Below are 13,770 nucleotides of genomic sequence, written 5' to 3' on the forward strand. Positions count from 1 at the left end.
AATGACCTCCGAGAGACCAGCAGCCCCTACCGGCCTCCCCTTGTGCCCTCCATCCACTTTGCCTTAGGGCCCCTGGAGCAGAGGCTCCCAGAGCCGCCGGGCCACGGATGTCCTGCAGGTACTCCAGCACACAGAGCCCTCCATTCTGTTTGGGAGAACAGTGGCTGCCAGCCTGCTCCCAGGGCCAGAACAGGGCTCCCAAGTACTCTGCTGCCCTCGATATTCCACAGGGACCTTTACAAGTCAAGCCTCCCAGGAGAGTGTAGGAGTCCAGAGCACAACTTTTGGCTCTAAATATGAATACCAGAGTAAGAAGTCCTGGTGGTCAGGTCCCTCAGGTTCCCAAGACCTCTGGCCAGATGTCTTGGGGATTCTAATCAGCTCTCTGCCGCACACTTGGGGTTCAGTATCAAGCCTTCGAAAGGATCAAATTCACAACCAGAACTCCCTTCTTTCTTGAAATTCTGAGATGTTTGAATGGTCCAATAAGCAGGGGACACTGTTGCTCTAGTCTTTGCTCCTCACTTGAGGCTGATTTGAGACTTCAGGGGCTAAGAGGACGTGTGCGCTCCCTGCTGAGGGTTTCTTCAATACCATGGAGGAGAAGGCTCCATGCTCAAATGCTGAGAGGAGAAAGAAGTGAGTGACTCCTCACCTACTCTACCCCCACCATCCAGCTTCCTGCCTTCCAGGGCTGTTTTAAAATGCAGATTTTCTTATTATTCAGGTAGGTGAGGCCAACAGATCAGCAGACGACTACCATTGAAATGATAGTTTATTACTCACCAGTCCCAAGAGGAGGGGCACAACACACCACGCAGGGCCACGGCCACACGAGGAAGCATCAAGGTCGGTCAGGAGGCAGAGGGAGTGAGGGGAAAGCGTGAGCAAGAGCCTTTATGGCAGTTTTCACAGGAAGGAATGGGTGAGGCAAGGTAAACGGGCTTAGGGTTGGCCGGTTTGAATCATTTCATCAGGTTCTGGAGCAAAAGGGCTGTCCCTAGTTTTCTGGTACCTGGCCTTGGGGTAATTAGGGCAGGTGGATCGTGGCCCCAGGAGTGTGAGAGCCTGATAAAGGAGGAGGTTGGGTGTGAACTCTGCGTTGGTTGGGTTTCGTATGAGAGGCACACTCAGTGAGTCATTTACTGTCTCTGAGAATTGGTTCACCCTGGCAGGGTCAGCAAGACCCTAGAAGTCAAAGCATCAGCATAAAAAGACTTGCTTCATACGAGAGCTGACAGGCTGAGTGCCCCCTTGGTGGACACGGGTAACCTTCTTGCAAAGCATGCAGAGCATCTCACAGTATACAAAGAGTCTTGGGCCCCCAGGAGCCTCCAGGCAGTTCTGGTAGGTCTTGGGCAGAATGATAATCCTCCTTTTATAGATGATTGAAAGTACAATGAATGAGGTGACTTGCTCAGCGTCGTGCACAGCGAGTACAGATCTGGACTTAAATGCAGGTCTCCCTGGGGATGTTCATGGAGTCCTCTTTCAAGCGCACCCTGCTGCCATTTGGGGAGAAGAGGAATAATTACACAGAGGGGAGGCTGGACGAGGAGCTTGTCCCTAAAACTCTTTTTGGAAGGGGAGAGAGAGATTGTCAGAAAACATCTGTTTTCCATCAGCTACGTAGATAGCTACATCAATGGCTAAATAAGTATCTGTTTAATTGAATGAAGCTCATTAAAAAGCAGTTAACACTTTAGTGACTTCATTCATCAACTTAATACCATCCCGTGTTTTCTTGCTTTATAGTTAATTGGACTTCTCATGCATTGTGCCACTTGATTGGATTCAATTCGATTGAACACTTACTTACCGAACTTTCTTCCCTGCCAGGCTCTGTCCTAAGAGCTGGAGAACAGAGAAAATAAAACCTTGTATCTGCCCTCAAAATATGATGGTGGCAAGGGAGAGGTGACATGCACATTACAATATATAGCACGATAAATGCAAGTATGGACTAGGTATAGAGAGCACACGCAGAAGGAAACGATAAACTCTTTGGGCAGTAATATTCAGGGAAGGGCTCTTACAGTAAGTGATATCTGAACTGATTTTTGGGGACGAGTAAGAGTTCACCATATGGATAAGAAAATATTTTCACTTGTCGATGGGAATAACATGTGCAAAGGCCCAGAGTAAATGGAATATTTGTGACTGAATCATTTTGATTGCTTTCAGCTGCAAGCAAAAGATTCAACCAAAGGCGGCTTAAACAATTAAAAAATAATAATAATAAAGATAAAAGACCAAGATTATGTCACATACGAACAGTCCAGAGGTAGGGCAGTTCCAGGGTTGGTTAATTCAGGAGCTTAATGACATCATCACAGACTCAGGTTCCTTCTATCTTTCTGTTCTGTCATCCTCAGTGATAGACATTTATTCTCAAGTTTGTCCCCTCATGGTCACAAAATGGCTGCAGTAGATCCAGACATCACAGCCTGATACAACAATGTCAAAAGACCAGATGGAAGCATATCCCTTCCTTATGCCCCCTTTTAAGAGTAAAGAAACCTTTCCCAGAAGTCCCCTAGCAGAGTTCCATAATTCTCATTGGCTAGAATTGCATCCTATGGCTATTCCTTAATTTTAAAAAAATTACTGGTCAGGGAAACAGACTTAGCATTGTTGGTTCCTAGACTAACCCATCTTCTCTCCCAGGGGCTGTGGAAGGGCCTGACTTCCCCTTACGTACATAGCTTCTTAATACCTGGACAAATTAGGGCTCTGTAGAAGGAGATGGTTATGCAAAGGTGGGCAATGGTTACTGCCCTAAGGCCTGGTTTAGGAGAGAGGTCACCTGGGCTCTGGTGTCAGTTCCAGCAGTCACTCAGTGTGTGACGTTAGACAGTCGCTTGCCCTCTCTGAGCACTTTTCTCTGCCTATAACAGGGCTCTAACACTTGGCTGAGTGCTTTGCTCCAGTGAGCCGGGAGGTAAAGAAACACCGAGAACACAACCAAGGCCAGGTCACAGCAGGGAGCCCACCCACAGTCCATGGTCTGCCTTCTCTTGGGTGCTCCTTCATCGGCCCCACCCTGCAGAAAGCACCGCGGCCTTTGGCCTTTCTAGAGCCCCACCCCCCAGAGATGTGATCACTGCAGAGACGGTCGGTGCTCACCAAGGAGCCAAGCGCGCCGCTAGACTTCCAACATCCCCTGCACTTAGCTTGGGAGACTGTGACCAGGTTCTGGCCAATGACCTGAGGCTTCACCTTAACAACATCCTGAGCAGCCCTCCCTCCACAGGTGCCTGGGAGGCTGAGGGTTCCAAACGGCATGGGGACAAGATGTCCCACATCAGCCCGTGACCTGACGCTTCACCAGGCGGTGAGCAGGATCAAATGAGTTAATTGGCTGACAGAGTTCTATAAACCAACAAGTGTTGTTTACATGTGAGCAAATAACAGAACTAAGCATAATAATGGTGTTGGGTACAGCGGTACTGGTGAAGGTGGCCCCGAGATGGGTAATGGTGGCAGTTGGGTGGTAATTCCAGAAGTCGCAGTTACAGGGATGAGAGCAGCTAAGCAGAGTTAGAACTGTGGTGGTGACGGCGGTGGCAGGGCGGGGTCAGTGACTGCAGAAATGGTGGCGAACATTTGGAAATAGGCTAAAATACTCAGAACAGTGTTCCCAGCAACAACGGTGATGAGAGTAGCAGCAATGCAAAACCCACTCGCGTTCTAAGCATGAGGGAGACGCCAGCATAACAACGACTGGGTCCTGCCCAGAGCTGTCCCTGCCTCTCCCATCCCTCGCTCCGGACAAGTATTTGAAGCATATCTTAGTCCTGGCCACTCTGACTTTTGGAAACTCTTCTCCTTTCAAAAGAAACTGCTTGACTTAATTTGCAATCTGGAAACATCTGTAGATCATCTGTGTCTCCGTGCATTCTGACTGCTGCAACAAAAGACCGTAGACTAGGTGGTTTATACACAACAGAAATTTACTTCTCCCAGTTCTGGAGGGTGGAAGTGGAGACCGGGTGCCAGGTGGGGTTCTGCTAAGAGCCCTCTCGTTATATCCTCAGATGGCAGAAGGGGGAGGGAGCTCTCTGGAGCCTCTTTCATAAGGGCACTAATCCCATTCACGAGGGCCCCACCCTCATGACCTATTCACCTCCCAAAGGCCCTACCTCCTAATACCATCACCTTAGGGGGTAGGATTTCAAGATATGAATTTGGGGGGGGACACAGACTTTCAATCTATAGCAATCAGACTTCCCAAATTAAGCGTATAATTCTAAAGGAGTTGAGTTACCGCTGACTATATGTTTTACAGACTTCCAATTAAATACTTAGTAAATTCAATTTAGCTGTTTACTTTACATATTTTGGAGAAAATAAAATTTTCAGGCCTTGAAGGCTTTTGTAGACCCTTAAAATGCTAATAGAGGTGCCAGTCAGGTGGCGCATGGTTAAGTTGGCAAGCTCCTCTTTGGCGACCCAGGGTTTGCGGGTTCAGATCCCAGGCACAGACCTACATACCACTCATCAAGCCATGCTTTGGTGGCATCCCACATACAAAATAGAGGAAGATGGGCACAGATGTGAGCTCAGGGACAATCTTCCTCAAGCAAAAAGAGGAAGATTGGCAACAAATGTTAGCTCAGGGCTAATCTTCCTCACCAAAAAGAAAAAAAAAGCTAATAGATCCTGGGCACTGCACCTATAGTGGCTTATGGTCAAAGCAACCCTGGCCTTGAGGCCTGTCCAATGAGGGAAGGAATAGATTCTTTCCACACCCACCCCAGGCCTTGAGCTTGATTGGCCCTTACGTGAGGAGGGTCCCAGAAAAACATGGCAACAAAGGACAAGACCAAATATGAGCCCCTGTCTCCAATAATGAAGGCTCAGAAAAGTTATGCTCACACCCGCACACACACGTTCCTACAGGCCTAGGAGTTGAGAGACCCAGCCCAGGGCTGTCATCACCCGTGACTGGCATGCCAGGGCCTCCGGGGACATGGGGGCATTGGGGTCCAGCCCTAATGACTCAGGCCTGCCAAAGGTTTGCACAGCTCCGTGGGCCATAGTGTCTTCCTTGAAAAACAACAGCAACAATTATTGTTTTAAAGAGAAGCAACAGAGAGAAGGATGACAAGTGGCAACAAGAGGTCTTGCTCTCTGGCCTGAGCAGATGTTTCTGGCAATGCCCCGCTGGGGAAGGGCCCCTGAGCCTGGGAGCCGTTTCCAGATGGAGTCCCAAAGGTTTGAAGCTTCCCGGAAGTGGCAATCTAAAGGCACCAGAGAATTCAGGTGAGGGTCCGGGAATGGCAAAGCCACCAGTCACCTGGGAGCTGTCAGCCCAGGCCTTGGTGAAAGCCCCTCAAAGTCCACAGTCTCATGAGACCCCCAGAGAGTTTCTCATGCAAGGGGCAGCTGACAAGGGGAGCTGCAACACCTCTAAATGCCAGCACAGCTCTCATCTCTGGCCTGGGAAGAGTTGAAGTGAAAACTTGCCAGTGGCTCCTGTTTCCTACAAGGCAAAATCCAAAGCCCTAACCGTGGCATTCAGGGATGTCTGTGTCACGACGCTTATAAAAATTCTTTAATTCAGCTTTCCTAAGGGCCGGGGCCTCCTGCTTACCCCTCTGCCTTATCTCCTACATCTCAACCACACGGAGTAATCGTTCCTCCCCTGTTCAGCCCTGCACCTGTGCCCATCCATTCTTCAAGGTGACCTCCTCATTGAGGCCTTCCATGATCTTCCCAGACTGCTTTGGTCAGATCTCCTGCTGGGTCCCACCGCATTTTGTGCCTCTTTACACAATTGCACCTATTCTGCCGAACTGCAATTTTCTATTTATGTTTCCGTCTCCACACAAGTGTGTGAGCTCCTCCAAGCAGGAGTGTTGTCTTCATTTAAGTGTCCTGGCACTATAGTGGGCTGATATGTGAGAAATGAATGAAGAGGAAATACATTGATTTGTTACTACGTGAAAACATAAACGAATTGTTGAAAGAACGAGTGGAGAGGTACTTTACTTCAATAAGGGAGAATATCCTGTCCTACAAAAGCTCCTAAGGGCCCCAGATGGGAAAGGATTCCTCCTGCCTCTGTGAGGGTTCCCCCTTGAAGAGGAGAGGGGAACACCTGTTAGAACGGCCAAAATCCGAAACAGTGACAACACCAAATGCTGGCGAGGACGTGGAGAAGCAGGAATCTCGCTCGTTGATGGTGGGAATGCAGAATGGTGCAGCCACTTTGGAAGATGGTTTGGTGGTTTCTTACAAACGAAACGTACTCTTACCATCTGATCCAGCAATCGGACTCGTTGGTATTTACCCAAAGGAGTTGAAAACTCACGTCCACACAAAATCCTGCACACAGATGTTGACTGCAGCTTCATTCATAATTGCCAAAACTTGGAAGTGACCAAGAGGTCCTTCAGCAGGTGAAGGGATAAACTGTGGTGCATCCAGACAATGGAATATTATTCAGCGCTGAAAAGAAATGAGCTGTCAAGCCATGACAAGACACGGAGGAAACTTAAATGCCTATTTCTAAGTGAAAAAGTGAAAGAAGCCAATCTGAAAAGGCTACATACTGTATGATTCCAACTCTACGATATTCTGGAAAAGGCAAAACTATGGAGACAGTAAATAGATCAGTGATTGCCAGGGGTGGGGGAGGGGGTCTAATGGGGACCAGATAGGTGTGGGTTTAAACTCTAACTTTGCCACTTATGAGCTGGGCCCAGTGACTTACCCCTCTGGGGAGGGGAGAGATGGATAAGCAGAGCACGCAGGATTTTTAGGGCAGTGAAGGTCATCTGTGTGCTGCTATACGGACGGAGACATGTTATTACACATTGTCCAAGCCCATAGAAGGCACAGCACCAACAGTGCACCCTAAGGTAAACTGTGGACTTTGGGTGATTATGATGTGTCCATGTGGGTTCATCAATTGCAACAAATGGACCTCTCTGTTGGGGGATGTTGATGATGGGGAGGCTGTGCATGTGTTGGGGTTGGGGGTTTACGGGAAATCTCTGTACCTACCTCTCAATTTTCCTGTGAACCTAAAATTCCTCTAAAAAAAATAGTCTTAAGAAAGAGAGAGCGAGGAGGGGCCTCTCCCCCGCGGGGAGGGCTGTGGAAGGGCTCTGCAGCTGCCGCTAATGCTGACCATGTGCGGCGCGCTGGGCGGGCCACTTCATTACTTCGTGCTTAAGGAAATGCCTCCCAGCTCTGCACTTGCCTTTTTAAATTTCACAACCACTAAATCCACTCCCAGCGGTTCTTTTTTTTATAGTGAGCGAAAGTAGTGTGGGGGATCTGCAACAGAGACCTTCCTGTGCAGCCAGCCTATGAGCGGCCTGAGACAGCTAGTGGCCAGGGGGCCCACGGCTCCCCAAGTCTGCCTTGCCAAGGAGACCCAGGCCCATCAGCCCAGCAGCTGAGTCTGGGCTGGGGGAAGATTCTCTCCCATGGTTAAAGTCCGAGTCCTTTAATGGGTGACCGGACTTAGGAGCACTCCACTAGGGACCAGACAGATGTGGGTTTAAACTCTAACTTTGACACTTATGAGCCAGGACTAGTGACTTCGCCTTCCAGGCCCCAGTACCATGTGCTGGCTTCTCCTCTGTGAGTTCTTGGAGGGCTTTTTCTTCTATTTTGTTTTATTTACCCCAGCACCAAGCACACTGCCAGCCCATGGTTAACACACAGCTAAAAGCTATGGAACAAGGTGATGGATGAGTGGGCCATCAGTAACTCACAAGTCGGATTTTCACTGAAAACTGTGAAAAACCTCCCCAGATGTGAGGGCCGCCGCATAAGAACAGTCCTGTGGTCAGAAACCGGTGACGTGAGTTCCAGCCCCAACCCTGCCACCTGGATGACCTCAGATGGGTCACTGGCCTCTCTCTGTCCTTCTTCAATGCCATGGGGATGCCTTCCATGCACTCAAAGGCAGAGTGTGAAGATGAAACGAGAGTCCTGGGGACGGTGAACTCTGAGCTCACAGAGGCAGCATTTTGGAGGACAGAAGGGCCATCCTCTGAAATCAGACCACTTGGCTATCCCTGCTTTCTGCAATTCACAACCCCAACCCAGGCCACGTTTACCTGTGCAAAGTGCAGATCAGAGGTCAGCAAGGGATGTGGTTCCCATAGGCTCTACCTTTATATGATTCGGTGAGCCCACGAAGCTGAGTGTGAGAGCTACCAGGCCCTTTGCCAAGGGCTCCACATGGGAGTGTATTGTCTAAACCTCACAATAATCCCCAGAGTAGGGACGCTGATCCCTATTGTATAGACGAGGAAATTGATGCTCAGGAGGCCAGCGCAGCAAGCAAGGTGGCCCAGCTAGCAAGGGGCAGAGCTGGCATTTGGATCCTTCCCTTCTGGCCAACCCCAATGCTCTGGCTGGTACCAGGTCATTTGTAAGCCTTTCCTCATTTCCATCCCACATGGAAACCCACCTTTATGTAAACTAAGAACCCTGGAAGCCACCTGCCCAGGGCACACCCAGTGGTTTGCATGAACGACTTCCCTGAGAAATGCTATCAGTCCAACCTGCCTGGCTCTGCAAGGTGGCCCAGGGGAGGGAGCCCTGATGTCACCAGCAGGTCCTGGGTGCTAACGAAGAGCCATCTGTGTGGGTCAGAAGGACAGATGCTGGTCTAGCCCTGGAGCCGTCTAAACAAGAATGCCACTTGTAGCTGTTGTGTCCTGCGACTGGCCCCTGCACCGGCCATTCTACAAGCCTTGGCGCTTCCTTTGGTTTTAAGCAGAGTGAAAAAGTAAAGGAATATTGCAGGCGGTCACACCCCCTTGCATAGCACCAAAGGGTCAACACTGCTAAGTGCTCAGCTTTCCAACCTCTGCTCCCGCTGCCCCCTCCCACAAGCGCATCTTCCACCCGCAGGCCAAGGCTCACGCTGGACTCTCTTCCCTCATCCTCTCACTCAACAAAGATTCACCGAGCTTTCCCTGTTCCAGGTCCTAAGGTACAGAGGTGAGTAAGACATGGTTCCTCCCTCAAAGGAAGTCAACGTCAAGAGCCAGTGGGCATATCAGGCACAGGGCACTGGGCTCCGACGCAATCCAATGAATGGAACGAACTCTGTCCAGCCTCTCTCCTGACCTCCGCTGCCTTCCTGGCATGACGGTTAGAGAGACTGCGCTAGATGAGAATAAGGAATAAAGGGAGAGGGAAGCCAGGCGTAGGACGGACTTTGGCAATTTAAGAAACTGAAATGTTGAGAGGCTTCACGGTCCCCCCAGGGTCATGCACTAAGTAAATGGCGCATCTGGAACTAGGCCCGCTCTAGGGAGAAAGAAGGGCTGGGACCCCCTGGCAGGAGCTGTTGTCTCCGTGAGACTACTCAGCGGGCCCTCAGGTGCCAAGCCAAGATGCTCACCCTGCGTCTACACCACTCCCTCGCTCCCTAGACAGGGTCCAAGTACCAGAGACCCTGGGATGTCTTGCCGTCCACATGGCTCTGAGCTTGCTTCCGGATCCATTCTCCTAAGGGCTGACTGAGCCACTGGGATGCTTATTCTTGGGTCCTAGGGTGTTTGGGGTCAGGGTGGACGGAGCTTGGACTCGCAAGCTGGAATGTTCAATGAGATCCCCTCCGTGGAAGACAGATCTAGGGTCGTAGAAAGAGTAGGAGGCAGGCTGCAGGCCTGGAGCCGCCATTTCCACTCTGACCTCAAGCTCCTCAAACACTCGAGGAGAGACTATTTGCAAAACTCTCCCAGACTTCTCTCCTTCCCCGGCCCCTCTCTTCCCTCCAGGCAGGTGCGGAGCAGTTGCTGCCACTTCCCAAGCAGCCAGGGCTTCCTAAGCAACCAGGAGCTCTTCAGCTGTGTCTCTCAGTTCTCTTTGGTTGCTATGGAAGCTGTTCTAGAAAAACCTTTCCTGCTAGCAATCAAGGCTCTCTTGTCGGAGCCTGGTTCAGAGCACCTTGCCCTTCAGCAGGGTGGTGGGGAAGGGAAGGGCGGGGGCTGCTGGAAGCGGAGGCTAACCGTGCCCCGCAACTTTCTCAACCCTTGCCGGACCCAGACTTGTCCTCAGTCTCTACCTGATGACTTGTCCCTCCCCAAGGAGATCCTGTCTCTTAAATTCTCTCTCCCTCTCTTCTCTGCCCTCTCGCTTCTGGCCAGGCTGTCTGTCCCTGGGCTCCATGGCTTTACCCTGAGGATGTCAGATCCTCTACCTGCAGGGACGAGAAGATGAGGAAAACCCATCCTTCTCAAGATGAAGTACCTTCAAGCACTCATCTTTCTCCTGCTAAGATGGAACAGCATTCAGTGCATTATTGTGCTAAGGGAGCCTCTGTCCCTCTCTCCATGTTACCAGTGATCCCGTTTGCCATCAGACCTGTGGCAGGGCCAAGGTCCCAGGGCGGGGAGGGTCACGCACAAGACAGAAGGAGCAAGTGGGAGAAAGTGCATGCCTTCACAGGGTCTTAGCAGACCCCACCCCAATAGGTGTCCTGAAAGGCAGCTTCTCTTTCCTTGAGAAGTGAATATTTGATGCCAAGGAGACTGGGTACTCCACAAAGGCTTGCTCTTGGAGGAGGAAAGGGAGGCTAACATATTTGAACATGTCCACCTGTGCCTTCCTCCACCGGGACTGGGAGGGAGACTGGAGAGCATGGGAGCCAGCAGGGTTTCAGGAGTGCCTGCCCCAGTTTGAGGACTCACACCAGCTTCCAGCTCTGTGATCCAAGCCTCTCCTTGGATCCATTGCTCTAAGCCTCAGTTTGCTTTTCTTCAAAATGGCAAAGCCAGCTCCTACCTCGTATTGCTATGAGGGTAAAATTGAGCGATGCCTGGCTCACAGGAGGCACTCCATCAGTGTTTATGCCCATCCCTGTGTGAGCTCTTTCCTCTGGGGTGTCTGCTGTGAGGGACATCGAGAATCGGTGTGGCGAGTGACTCAGTGACAGTGATGCGGGCTCGGTGAGTCAAGGAGTCGAAAGAAAGATTTCTTGGACTCTCAAGGTCTGGCAGTAGTGCTCTTTTATTCAGAGAATAGCATGGAGTAGCATAGGGACAGAATCCATGGGCAGTAAGAGCTACAGGCGTGGGGACAGGACCCATGGGCAGTAAGAGCTGGAGGCATGGGTTGAGGGTAGGGCTAAATTTAAGGCATAGGTATGTGAGTTATCTCTTTACAAGAGAAAGGAAAGATAATGTAAAAAAAAAAAAAAGTCGTTAAAATGGTATCAGTGCAGGTGGGGCCTGGTTATCGGGTGGTCCTATAACTTTAGATAAGAATCAGATTGGATTAAGTCAGGACGTCCTATGCTTCCAGAGGATGATATACATCGGTATGTAGGACCAAGTCGCCTTGAGCTTCTCTCCCTGGGGCGGCCTTGATCCTCATCAACTGGAGCTGTGATCCAGCCTGGGCACTCTTTCTGTTCAGTTGGAGTGTGCGCTCCAGGAAGGCCGAGAGCTGGGAAGCCTCATTCCCAGCTGTGCTCTCAGCACCCAAGAGGGCCGGGGGCTGAGTTATGTCAGATAAGCATGTGTGGAATGAAAGAATGTCCCCTGAATACCCAGCGCAGAACACTCACACTCGGGGTCCTCGTGCCCCCGGATGAAATTTTTTCAAACACAAGAAATAGTCCAAGATTTCCATTTCTGAATGCAGAATTGCTCCAGTGAATAGAACAGCAAATGGGAAAAAATATATAAGAAGCACAGAGCCAGAGCCATACAATGCTGGGCTCTCTGGGCCTCGGTTCCTGGTGCTCCCTGCCGGCGCCCCAGGCTGGGTCTCAGCACGAACAGCTGCAGCAGGGAGCTCCGTGAGTCGCATCTGGGTTCATTGTGATTTTGGCCAAAAGTACCTGTTGAGGACCCGTTTTTCTTCTCAAAAGAAGAATGAGAATTTTCATGCAAGAGAAGTAAAATGTGCTCATTAAAAAAAATACTCCAATACTTGAAGAGTGGCTCAATTAAAGTCACAAAAAGGCGACTGCAATTGATTTCTAGAAAGTCAGAGTTTATTGTTAAAATTTTGCTTTGATTTGAGATTGAAAAGCTTGAAGAGGAAAAGCTATAGTGAATACAGCCTTTAAAGGATTTCTGCATTTTTAAAGAAACAATTCACTCGCTACCACCTACTCTGAGCTTCTGACCTTGAATCCCAACATCTCCACTCCGTCCCACCCTGCCCATGGCCTGTGTTAAGGACCTGGGCTTTCCTCTAGGAAGTTCAGCTTGGCTCTCTTCTTCTCCCAGTTTTCTCGTGGCTTCAGGGAGGATACCCTGTCTCAACCGGCCCCTTGAAGTGGAGTCCTCAGCCCCCTGCCCTACCAGAGCCCTCACCCAATGGGGGCATTATCAATTTCTGCCTAGAAGGGGTAAGAGATGGCAATTTGTTGTGGGGAGGGTGTGACTAAAAGACTTGCCTTGAAGCCCCATCTACATATTTATGGCAGATTTATTTGAGGAGTTGGGGAAGAATGGAGAGATTATGAGGAGGCTAGACCCCCCACCGCCATCAATGACTCCTGTCTGCCCTGATCTTTAGAACCCTTGTTCACAACCTCACTTCCAGATCCACAGACTCACCCATTATTCCTCAATCAAGCAGGCAGGAAAGAAGAGAAGGAATACTTATCAAGCCCTAAAGAGAGAACTAACTAGTCCAGGCACTCTTCTGGCACTTTCATATTTGAGTATATAAAGGCTTTGTCCTGAGACCATCTAGCTGAGTTGGAACTACATTTCCCAGAACTCCCTCCCCTATATGCTGTAGATTTAGGGTTGGCTACAGGAGACATTTACCGGAGATCTGGAAGGTAGACGTGAAATACCAGCCATTCCGTTGTGCTCCGAAGGCAGTGGGGCAGATGCTATTGCTGCTCCCACGTGGCTCCTTCAGCCTCTCCAAATCCTGGGCCAGGTGCACACGCAGCTGTGTGGTGAAGGACACCAACTTACTCTGCAGGTCACCTGCATCACTGAGGATGGAGCTGTGAGGGTCAGACCTGGGTCCTGCTTTCCTTGATGGTTCCAGTTTTGCCTTGCTCTCTCCTACTTTGTGTTCATCCCTCCTGGCCCTGCTGAGGTCAATGCCCTACAAAGCTTTACAGAGACCACTTGACCAGCTCCCAGAGTTACATCAAATCTAATTGCTATTTTTTTTTCAGTCCTTACTCTGTATCACTTACTGTGGTTCTGCTTTTCTAAAGAACTCCTAACTGATATAGTTAGGACAGTGCAACGATTAAGAAGGTGGCTTCTGGAACCGTACATCGTGAGTTCAAATCCTGGCTATGCTATGTCACGTGGGAGCTGTTGATCTTTGATTTTACCACTATGTGCCTCGGTTTCTTCATCCATAAAATGGGAATAGGCATCTACCTCATAAGGTGGCTGTGAGGTTTAAATGACTTAATATACATGAGCCACCTAGTAGTCACCGCCTCAATGAGCGTTATTACTACTATCGTCTCAGATGGTCTTTAAAAACCCCTGGTGAGACAGGTGTATTGTTGTATTCAGAGTTCAGGAAAGGGAGACTGAGAAAGTTAAGTGACTTATCAGGGTCACTTAGATGGGAGGGGACAGAGTTGGGGATCCCTCTCAGGTCAGCTTGCTTCCAGCCTGCACTGGGCAGGGGACGGTTCCTCCTTCCATCCCTTGTCGTTCATCCCTGGGGGAAGGTGTCTCTTTGGAAAGCTTCCAAGTCTCTCATTTCATGAGGACTCTTGATCATTTTAATCAAGAACGGAAATAATCACCAACTGAGGCCTCTTTAGACAGATTCAAAGACCTTGCAGAAAGAGAT

Source organism: Equus caballus, chromosome 15 (assembly GCF_041296265.1).
Source record: "Equus caballus isolate H_3958 breed thoroughbred chromosome 15, TB-T2T, whole genome shotgun sequence".
NCBI lineage: Eukaryota > Metazoa > Chordata > Mammalia > Perissodactyla > Equidae > Equus > Equus caballus.